Source organism: Belonocnema kinseyi, chromosome 1 (assembly GCF_010883055.1).
Source record: "Belonocnema kinseyi isolate 2016_QV_RU_SX_M_011 chromosome 1, B_treatae_v1, whole genome shotgun sequence".
NCBI classification, from domain to species: Eukaryota; Metazoa; Arthropoda; class Insecta; order Hymenoptera; family Cynipidae; genus Belonocnema; species Belonocnema kinseyi.
The window spans coordinates 169834487-169846575 of NC_046657.1; the positions used below are offsets into that span (position 1 = coordinate 169834487).

At 40.1% G+C, this 12089-nt stretch overlaps 1 pseudogene; it reads left to right on the forward strand.

The window, feature by feature from the left end:
- Nucleotides 1-1139: 1139 nt before the first annotated feature.
- Nucleotides 1140-2218, forward strand: LOC117181190 (annotated as a pseudogene).
- Nucleotides 2219-12089: the final 9871 nt, after the last annotated feature.

A 12089-nucleotide genomic window follows, 5' to 3' on the forward strand; every position in this document is an offset into this window, starting at 1 on the left:
GAGCGTGACGATAAGCGTTTGCTCTCGTATTTAGAGTATTACTCTCAAATCCGAAACCTTATTGTAGAAATCTTTCTACCTGCTCGCTTAAAACTAAAATCATCTTTCTTAAATGTTCTATAATTTCTAAATGGAAAAAGGAATATTTACTCTTGTGAATTAACTGATGTGAACATATTTGAGAGAAGAATACCGATAATCGGTATAAGTACTAACGGTCAAAGTCTACCCTTTTGAATGATACATGATTTTTCATTGTTTCATGTAGTCTTCGATGTTGCTAATATTCTCAAAGTTTGTTTATAATTTTTAACTTGTATTTTTATGTGTTTTTAAAGATATATTCCCTGCCAAAATCTTTAGAGCGCATTCCCTTATTAGCTGAAGTTTGGTGGGACGGACGTTATAACTAGACTCTCCACCAAATGAGAAATCAGTACTTAACTTGGACATGAATTTGATTTGCAAAATAAAATTATATTATAAAGATGGTAGCTGTGCGTACAATTTAACCCTTATGTGCACAACCAACTTTACGCACACTAATATGCAACCAGGTACCCGGGTACCCACCTATAGTTTTAACTATATTTTAAGTACAAATATGCGTGAAATCATCTGCAATCGATTTATTTCAATGAATAAACATTAATAGAAAGTATTTTAACTATTTCCAAGTGACATAGTCAGTTTAGTCGATTTGAAAATAAATCGGAGCAGAGGTTTCGGATGCACCGCGGGGTGGCATGCGGTCAGTTTTCGCATTCAGCGGTCGACAGACGTTCGCAATGTTTTTATGAAGGATAGTAAAGTGGTGTACCTTCATCACTATAGCACCGGAGATCTTTAGCGCTACTGCGTCTCATTCAGACGTGTCTAGTAGAAGGGAACGGACGTGTATCTCAAGGATAGTCGACAGTGCCGTTGAGCGCCAAGCCTCTCACAATCGTCAAAGAAGCGGACCGTGCAGATCTACAGATACATTGTCGGTAGGAGACACATTCAAAAAAATTATTACTGTTGAAATGGTCGATCTTATTGTTCGCTGCACAAATTAAAAAGCAAAGACAATATACAATATTTATAATTCTAATCATCCGGATTCTAGTAGATCGTGGAGTGCCGTAACTACGCAAGAGATGTATGCGTTTATTGGAATTTTGATATGTTCAGGAGCAAATAATTCGAATACTGATCGCACAAGTGAAATGTGGAAAAGCACTTCTTATCCGCAGAACATTCCTTCAAAGCCGGCAAAATACGGTATCAAAACTTGGTGGATTTGCGATGCTGAAAACGCTTACCCTTTGAAAGGAATTATTTATACAGGTAAAGTTGGCAATGTTCGGGAAAAAAATCAAGGAGAGAGAGTTGTGAAAGAGCTTGCAGCTCCATTCAAAACTAGTGGAAGGAATATTACAATGGATAATTATTTTACTACTCTGCCAGTTGCTAAGCACTTACTATCATGGAAATTGACTATAACAGGTACACTGAGGAAAAATATCCCTTATATTCCTAAACAAATGGCTTCTAATACATTAAGACCTGAATGCTCTTCTCTCTTTGGTTTTCACGAACGCAATGTTACACTTTGCTCGTATGTACCAAAAAAAAAAACAAAGCTGTAATTTTACTGTCCACTATGCATTCCGATACTGCTGTAAACGACGATGAGCAAAAGAAACCTCATATGATTATGTACTACAATAAATATAAAACTGGAGTTGATACAATGGATCAAATGGTAAGCCGATATACCTGTCACAGACGAACGCAGAGATGGCCACTTGCAATATTTTTCAATATATTGGACGTTGGAGCACTTGCAGCATATCTAATTTATTCTAAAAATAATAATATGCTCAAGAAAAAGACAAATCAGCGACGTATTTTCTTGCGTTAATTGAGTGAAGAATTAGCGAAACCATTTATTGAGTATCGTTCTTCAAACAAGCAAATTATGCGTCATCATTCGACAAAGAACGCGATCGAGGACGTGCTCGGAGTTGAATTTGGTCCTGCCCCGGTTGTTGAGAAAGGAACTGTGGCTAGAAATAGTTCTGGTAGAATAAAAGTAACAGGTTCTTGTCATTTGTGCTATCGAGAAACAATCAAGAGGCGTAGAAAAACCCGTAAAAGTTGCGCTGAATGTGAAAAACATGTGTGCGATGAACATTCATCAGCGAAAATATTGTGTTTTGATTGCTTAGAATAAAAAAATCTATTTTTCAACTTTTAAACAATTATAATTATTTATTTATTAACCTATGTTATCTCCTTAATATATTAATCAATGTCAAAACTTATTTAAAAGTCATTAAATAAATGTTTGTGTAGTGGGTACCCGGGTACCCCGGTTGTGCCCTGGGACTACTTTTTTTCAACAGATAAATTTACATGCAAAAAAATTTTTTTGTGCATATGTAACCATTGAAATAGCTTCTAAAAAAGTCAAAACGCGAGGAACCGGGAGCTTAGATCGAAAAAAAATTTTGGCGAAAAATAGTCGATAAAAGTGTAAGGTGGTGGGCACCCGGGTACCCGGTTGTGCACATAAGGGTTAAACAATGAATAATACAAACAGTAAACTAGCCTCGGAAAGGACTGGAACTTTAATTGACAAAAGACATGCACGCGGTAAATGTAAAGGTCAACTTTCAGACGATGAAGGGAGACAGGGTCTTTGGAATGCTAAAGGGTTGAATGATCGCAAGGTAAAAGAATTACAAGAAACTATGCACGTAAGGAAAGTAGATATTACCTGTGTACCTGAAACAAAGAAATAGGGATGCGAAAGTAGAGACATTGAAAATGGGGTGTTGAAAGGCGGATTTGAAATATGGTTAGGAGCAGATAGCGAATTACATGTTAGGCAAGCAGTAGTTCTGATTATAAATGAAAGAGAAAAGCAGCATCTTGGAGATCAAGATTTCGTATCTCCCAGACTGCTATGGGTTAGAATAAAAGTGAGAATATGAAAATTATTTATCATAGTTTGCTACGTCCCATTTGATAGTGATCCGAGAACAGTAATAGACGCTTTCTGGGATACTTTAAATGACACAATAAGTATTTGCGATCATGGTGAAAGAATAATTCTGCTAGGAGATATGAATGGATGGGTGGGCATCCAGAATCAGGATACAGAAAGAGTACTAGGTAATTTTGGGCATCCAAGAACAAACTATCACATAGACAGATGAGGGATGGGGAAAAATAGAACCAAGAAAACTTAGAGATGAAGAGAGAAATAGTCAAAAAAATTATTACAGACACAAAAAGACGCTTTAAGATACTATTTTATGGTACTTTTTGGAGATAAAGCTGTAAGACACCACAACTGCGATATAGAACACGAAACGCTAGAAAACTCAATTGAAAAAATGTTTGTCACTGAGGTTAGGAACATAATTAAGATCTTGGAGAATGATCAGGCTGCCGGTGTAGACATTCTTAACGCTGAAATACTTAAATGCGGTGGCGAGTACATACCACATAGACTGTGCGCATTAATAAATATATGTATATAGATGGGAGAAGTCCCAGACGATTGGAAAAAAGTAAACAATATATACTCAAAAATACTTATTCGTAGGGTAATCAAAATAACAGAAGAAAAGATTTGGAAAGTCCAAACCAGATTTATGCAAGAAGATTATGTACGGATCAAATATTTAGCCTAAGGCAGATCGAAGAAAAAAAGTTTTAGAGTAGGAAAAAAAGTTTTCTGTGCATCTGTTGAATTAGAAAAAGCGTTTGACAAGGTAGATAGAAGTAATCATTAGGGAGACCTGAAAGAGTGCGGGGTCAATGGATGGCTCCTACAAGCAATAAGAACAATATATATGAGTAGCAAAGCGAGTATAAGGGTACATGGAAAAATGAGTGACTCTTTCCATATTATGGAAGATATTAGACAAGGATACTTAATGTCCTCATGGCTATTCATTTATTATAAATCGAAGACTTACGAAGAATGTTTAACTGAATATAAGCATAAAAAGTACGAGTCTCAACAATAAGGATAGAGTATGAAAACACTATGTAACATTATCTTAAATGATGAGAGAATAGAAAAACTTTATTAGTACGTATATCTTGGTGGCCTTTTCACTAGTGACGGAAAGATAAATGAGGAGTTAGATAGGCGCATAAACCAGGGTAAAAAGTTTATCGATATAGCAGGGTCCATTATCAGAAATAACAATATTTCAAATAAATCTAAAATGGTAATAGATAATTCTATATTTGTACCAAATGTGCGATAACGTAGTGAGACACGGAACAAAGAAGTTGGTGAAGGAAGTCGGACATGTTGAGAGAATGAAAAATAAACGACTAACGAAACAAGTGTATCAAGATAAAGTAAATGGCAGTGTACCCTGAGGAAGACCGCGGAAAGAATATTTATAAAGTGTGAATAAATCCCTTATTAGAAGAGGCATAATAGGCCACAGAAACACGAGAGCTTCGTTGAAAAAATGCAAGGAAGTTAAAGAAACTAGAGAAGTATGCCACGGCAGGCAAGAGTGGCGAGAAATAGGTAATAAAAAGATTGTCAGCAGATTGCATGACAGTGTTGATGAATCAACGTGTTACTTACATCAATAACACGAGAATTCTAGATCAATCTAAAAATGCTATACCTCCTTCCTCACATAACTCCCTTACCACCGAGTGAGTCACGTCTAGCCCGAAAAGGAAATAGCTTAATATTGTAATAATAATAATAATAATAATAAGAAGAAGAAGAATAATAATAATAATAATAGAGCCTCGGTGGCTCAGTTGGTTAGACACTCGGACTTCACTTCAGAGGTCCGGGGTTCCATCCCTGAGCCGGTACCACTAGAAATTTTTCAATGTACTTTTACCGAGGTTCTGGTGGTTCGGAACCCACCTTAAGCTGTAGGTCCCCCCATCGTGCACTTGACTACAACCCAGTCCGTCAATGATGGGGTAAAAACCAGACTTTGTCCAATATGTATGGGCAGCCTGCTCTCATCAGATCACTTGATTGCATTATAAAAATGCGTCCGTGACTGATGATATATACCGGAAAAGCACCGTGCAAAATGATCAACTAAAAATCCAACTCTAACCAAAAATGCCTTCGAGATGTTGGGCAGTATAAGCCTGTGACAACGTTTCAACACAGAAATGTTTTTCCCTACCGAAAGCGTTCTCCCTACCGAAGGTGTTCCATGTTGATGTCGCGGTAGGGCTTGAGCTCTCCTTTCATGACTTTGACAGCAATGTTGGAGGTAGCATTGCAACGGACAGGGTTTCCCATGCCAAATAGGCTGATAACGAAGAGGAGAGGGACTAAGTAGAACACCAAAACCCATCAATGAAAAATGGAGAATATATCAAAGATTTTGAAACATTTGTCGCTTCCCGAGGTTCGTCGGGGCGCCCCTGGAGTCACCGCTGCAGGCCACAGCATGCGGGACGGTGGCAATGGTGAGCTGCGAGATGGTCAGGCAGTTCTCACTAATCAAACAGCTGGCCAGCAAGAACATCTGCGACAAACGGTAAGTAGTGGAACATCAACTGTGCCTGCTGAGGATGCTTTGGCTACCACTAGCTATTTGCAGTCAACCACCTCGCCAGAAATACCGTAGGAGAGCATCAATTGGGATACCACAATGAAAGAGGAATTGGTGCGTTTCTATTATAAAAGTACGAAGTTTGAAACAAGCAAGGAAAAAGGATACAATTTAAGAACAAAATTAACTGCAAAGTATCCAAATATATAAAAGGTCGTACTAAGAGATCTTATCGCTAAGGTGAAAGACATCAGGACTAATCTACATGTTACAGAAGACCGAGCAATGGAGATTAAACAACAAGTTGATTTTGGCGTGGAAAAATGACGGCAATGAACATCAGTTAGAGAAAGCCGCGACAAACGGTCAAGCAGGAGCAATTGATGTTCCTCCTCAACCTATTGATGATTCAACACCACCACATCCTCCAGAGGTGGATGACCTTATACAACCAGAGGCAGAAGCAGAGGTTCAGCAACCAAAAAAGCGACGAAAATGGACATACCATATGAACAGAGATGTTATGCGCCTTTATTCTTTGGCAGAGAAATGTGGGCAAAGTCTCAGGAGAGAACATTATAGACTCTTCTTACTTAAATACCTAGAGCTAGCCACAAAAATAAATGAGCAGAATCTGGCAGATCAAAAACGCTCAATATATGTAAACAGACTGCTTTCGGCTATTGAAATAGCTGCTATCAAAATGGAAGTGGAAAGGCAGCTTCCTATTGATGAGCTCGCCTTGGAAGATGTGGATAACGAAGACTTGATTAATACTGAAGGCATAGGTGCTAAGGATAATGAACATCATGCACCGGATCCATTAGAGCCACATCCAGTTATTACTAACGATGATGTGGATAGGGAAATCTGAGAAGAACAGCAGCACCTGGAAAGGAATTTTGGCCATGCTTTACTAGAGTTCAGATATGTAGAACCAACAATGAGGCATTCTCTGCCCAAAATGAACATCACAAATCATCTGCGTGCACTAATAGCACATCTCGACAGTAAGGTTTTACCTACGTATTTGAACGTAGCACAAAATGCGTTAGAGGTGCAAACTGTCATATACTCTGCAGCTGTGGCAACCGTTAGAACGTTGGGCCGGAAAACTAGGCCTGCAAATGCAGTTTTCGTCGCAGAAAGGGATCGAGATCCACCATGGAAGATCAGGTTGGATATGGATGTCAGCAAAGTAAGGTGCAAATTGGGTCGATTAACTCAATATAAGAAGGGAAATAGAACCAGAAAGCCGATGAACTATTTTACTAAAATCATCCACCCTCGGCATATCAAGACAGTAACACCAGCAATATTGCATGAAATTTCAGACTCTCAACGACATACACTTGATGTTCTTACTGTCATACTGCGTCAGTACAAGAAAAGTAATGCACGAAGGCAACGAAACCAAAACTTTCAGACAGATGAAAGAAGGTTCTACCGTGAACTGAGATTAAAGCCAAATAACCACTAAGGCACCGAAGTCCCTCAATTGAAAGATATGACTAACTACTGGTCGGGTGTTTGGGGAAAAATAAACAGATGCAATTTGAACACTGCGTGGTTCAAACTGGAGGAAGCAAAGGCAATCAATAGCCCAGAAATGCATCTGACAAACATCACAGCGCTTGATGTTTCAGTTGTCTTGATGCCAGGTTTTATGCTCCAAGGTACTACGTATATGATACCAAAAAAAGCCAAAATCCATCTGACTTTCGACCGATAACCTGTTTTCCAACAATTTATAAATGTCTTACAGCTATCATTGCAGATAAGGTATATTCTCATTGCGACGAGAATGACATTCTTACAGAAGAACAAAAAGAATGTAGTAAAAACTCACGAGGGTGTAAAGATCTAATCACTATAGACGCTGTTGCCAGGACTCAAGTTCGTAAGCATCAAAGCAACTTACACATGGCATACATTGACTACAAGCAAGCGTTTCCTTCCGTTCCGCATGACTATTTGCTTGAAGTCTTAAAACTTTACTAAACCTGTCCACGCATTATTGACTTTCTAATCTACGCGATGAGGCGCTGGGGTACAAGAATCAAGTATTTTGATCATGGACAACCAAGGATAACTAGAACAATACGCTTTACGACGGGTATATTTTAAGGAGACTCCTTCAGCGCACTATGTTTCTGTTTAGCATTGAATCCATTGAGCAAAACACTAAACAGCGTGTCTTATGGGTTCAGAATTCATGATAATGAGGATGGTCATCAAGTGACCCATCTTCTTTACATGGTTGACCTGAAGCTGTACGCTAGTTCAGGCCAGAAACTGCAGCAAGTGATCGATGTCACAAAGCAGTTTTCCAATGATATCCACATAGAGTTCGGACTAGATAAATGCAAAATAGTGCATTTAATCAGAGGAGAATTAGGAACCGCAGAGTTAGAGAACGAGTTCGAAAATGACATCGAGGCAATGGCTGCAGGCGAATCATATAAATATATGGGTATTCTTGAATCTTAGGGTATTCAACATACGATAGTTAAACAAGCCTAATGACTGCCTTTACTACGAGACTCAGATTAATTATGAAGAGTTTTCTCAACTCGGCAAACAAAATAAGGGCGATCAACACATATGCCATCCCTGTGTGTTAAACAGAATTGTTCGCGTAGAAATGATGAAGCACCGCATGCACCACAGAAATTCAGCGGTTGAAAGGGTAGTTCTACCAAGACATTTAGGGGGTAGGGGCGTTGTAGATGTCAAAAAACTGTGTGAGTCACAAGTTATACAGTTACGAGACTATTTTAACGGCAAACGAAATGCTGCGCTTTACTGAACCATCTGTCAAGCGGATCTTGAATGTATGCCCGTAAATTTGTCCTCAGATGGGGCCTTGAATATCAGGGCAGAAACCATAGAGGAATTAGAAATACAATGGAGGCAGAAAGCCATCCATGGCGAGCACCCCAACACGTTAGATCAAAGTGAAGTAGATAGTGCCGATTATGTAAAGATACCAACGAATCCATCGAGCACATTATTGATGGCTGTCGCATAATGACTCAGAGAGAATATACGCACAGACATAATGATGTAGCGAGCATTATACATCAACAACTTGCCCTAAACCTAGGACACTTGAAATAATGGGTGCCCTTCTATGGATACATTCCAATGCCCGTTTTAGAAAGCGAAGATTACATCTTATATTGGGATGTTACTATCCAAACGGATCATTACATCTGGGCCAATCGACCTGACATCGTGATGCGAGAAAAAAAAGGTGGAAGAGTCTACATCATTAACATTGTTTGTCCGCTTAACCGAAATTTGCATTCAACCTATACAACCAAGATCCACAAGTATAGCGAGTTAAGGCATGAAGCAATGTGCACGCAAGATGCACTGAACACCTTGAACATTCAGGAGTCAGTAGGGTATTGGCAGCAGCTCAGAAGGCGATTTTATTAAACACCTCTCGCATTGTAAGAAACTTTCTTGATCATCAGGAAGCGAGCGACTAAAAACCCGTAGAGTGGCAGATAGTAGCTCTAAGAAAGCATCCAGAGGTGACTGTTGTCACCTCCAACGCTCGTGGCCGCTCGTAATTGTATACCTACAACATCTTCGCAGGAGGTTTCATCCATCGTATTAAATTATTTGAATTAAGTTATAACATTCTAATCTCATCAGTCACTTAACTTAGTCCGTGGCTACGATGTATCACCGGGTTTATCCGAGTAAAAGTTTAATAAAAATACATAATAATAATAATAAATAATTCCAGTTTGCACGGTACGCGCCCTCTGCCATTTTTCCTGCTTTCCTCCTGCTGGCTGCTGCGTCCTGCGGCTCATTTTTCTGCATTCGCAATTTTTCGCGATTTATTAATTGCAGGACTGCATACTGCTTTCATTATGTTTGCTTCTGTGTATCTTTTGAAACGCACCTTAAGAACATAGTTCCAGTGACGTGTTGAATTAAGTTTTTTTGAAGCAATCATGTGCCTAACCAAAAATATAGGCTTCGGGGGGAAAATCGGTAGAAGAGTGCATCGTTTTCTTCCTTGCAGCTCAGTATGCAAGTTCAACTCTGTTGGGATTATGGTATAAACAAGAATATGATTTATTTAAACATTATATATTGTCAAATGAAATATGTACAAGTGAATACTGCAGAGACACGGTCTGCCTCGTGCAGCCGCTCTTACGGAACTAAAAAAACCATTTCATCTCACAACTATTCACACACACACACTATATCGGCGCTGCGTGCGCATACTTTTCTGTACATGCGCATTAATCAACATACCTTGGCGGGAAATATGAATTCATATATTTCAACAAACTCAAAAGCTACAAACTACGAGAAATGAAGAAATAGTCCCGGGATATTTTCCCAGTAGCAAATATGTGCTACATCGAATGGGTCAACTCGAGCCTAACCTAGAAATTAATCTAACCTAGCCTAACCTACGAGAGTGAATAAAGGGGAGGGCGATGTGTGTAAATGTGTGTGTAGGGGGGGGGGGGGGGGGGGGGGTGTTAAGAGTTTGCTATGTGTGTTTGAGTGCAAGTGTTTGTATGAAGAAAGGAAGTTGGTGTAAATGATTGACTATGTTGGAAGAGACTGTTATGTGGAATGGTCAGGGGGTTAGTACATGTTGTGCTCGATCATGAGTTTCAAGAGGAAGACTACGGCGACAAAGAGTTAGCGTGACGAACACAAATGATAACCCACATTAGGATACAACCGACTTGGTAAACGACTTTCGAAGAAATTAAAAATGGCTTATGGGCTTCAAATAAGACGCATATATATCGCCGGTGCTCAGGAGAACACATTTTAAGTGGTAAAATGCATTTAACTTTCCAAAATAAATCTGAACTGTCACTGCTCCCGATTAGGCCGTCACCATTTTATTTCGCTGCACCCATAATGCACCGGCGCTCTTCTGTTAATTCTTTCAGACACCTATTCTTAATATCCTTAGTATAGTATACTGAAATCATTGCACACTACACTTCACGAGAAACCACCCTGAAGGCGATCCGGAAATCTGGCTCGTCTGCCAGACTTAGTTCTGGTTCTACAGTTTTGTCCGAAGCTGGAATCTCTCGTGCAGTATGTGGTTGTTCCTCCGAGTCAGCTATAATGTAAGCTGGCTTAAGGCGGTCCACACTAACTGTGATATTTATTCCATCGACTGTGATGAAAAATGTTTTGTCCGTTCGGCTAACGACAGGATAGGGACCTTCGTAAGGATCTTCAAGAGACTTGTTGAATGTCGTTTCGACGCGCCGTAAGACGTGAGTACACGTAGCCAGGTCCTTGTAAAGGAAAACCGCTTTCTGTCCATGACGTGTTCCGCTAACAGGTCTTAGTTGTTGAAAATAACTTTGGAGTTCTTTAGCGTAACCTGATGGCGTGGGTCCTGAGTTGCTTGATGAACGTGGAACCAGAAATTCACTAGGTAGGCGCAGTGGTTCCCCATACAGTAGTTCGGTAGTTGTGGCTTTCAAATCTTCTCGCCAGGCTGCTCGGAAACCTAACAGTACTACTAGTAGCGTGTCAACCCAGTCTGCAGTCTGGTGACAGCGGATTGCCGCTTTTAAAGGTCGATGTATACGCTCGACCAATCCATTGGAAGCTGGATGATAAGTAGTTGTGCGAAGATTTCGAGTCCCAAGCAAGTGATTGAGTTCACTGAATAGTTGAGATTCGAACTGCTTACCTTGATCTGTCGTAATTCGGAGGGGGGTACCAAACCTTGCGATCCAACCAGCAATAAAAGTTCGTGCGATGGTGGGTGCTTGGATGTCATCAACTGGAAATGCTTCGGGCCACCGTGAGAAACGATCGATGCAGGTGAGGCACTACTTATATCCTCTTGAAGAAGGTACAGGCCCCACGAGGTCGATGTGTACATGTTCGAACCTTTTGGAAGGAGAGGTAAACAAAACCACAGGTGATGAGACATGTCGAGAAACTTTGGCTTTTTGACATTGGATGCACGCGCGAGCCCATTGCCGGCAGTCGACTTTGATTGACGGCCACACATAGCGATCTGTAATCAGCCTTACCGTGGCCTTGATTCCAGGGTGCGATAATTGATGCAACGAATTAAACGCTACCCGCCGAAAAGATTTTGTGAGAAAAGGTCTAGCCGTGCGGGTTGAAATATCACAGTAGACGGCTACTTCGGTACCTGGTAGTTGGATTTTTTCTAGGTATATTGGCCGATGAAATCCAGGTATCGGAACTGTCTTGGAGAACACTTGTCACTTTTTGCTGAAATACAAATGTAATAGGTTTGTGATCCGTATACACAGTAAAGATCCTACCTTCTACCATGTATCTAAAGTATCTAATGGATTTATATACGGCTAGTAATTCTCGGTCGTTGGCACCGTACTTGCGTTCCGCGGTACTCAACTTCTTCGAAAAGAAACCCAGAGGTTTCCATGCGTTGTTTACTCGTTGCTGCAGTGCTGCTCCAACAGCGAAATCAGAAGCGTCTGAAAAAATGGCAAGAGGAGCTCCTGGTGCTGGAAAAGCTAGTTG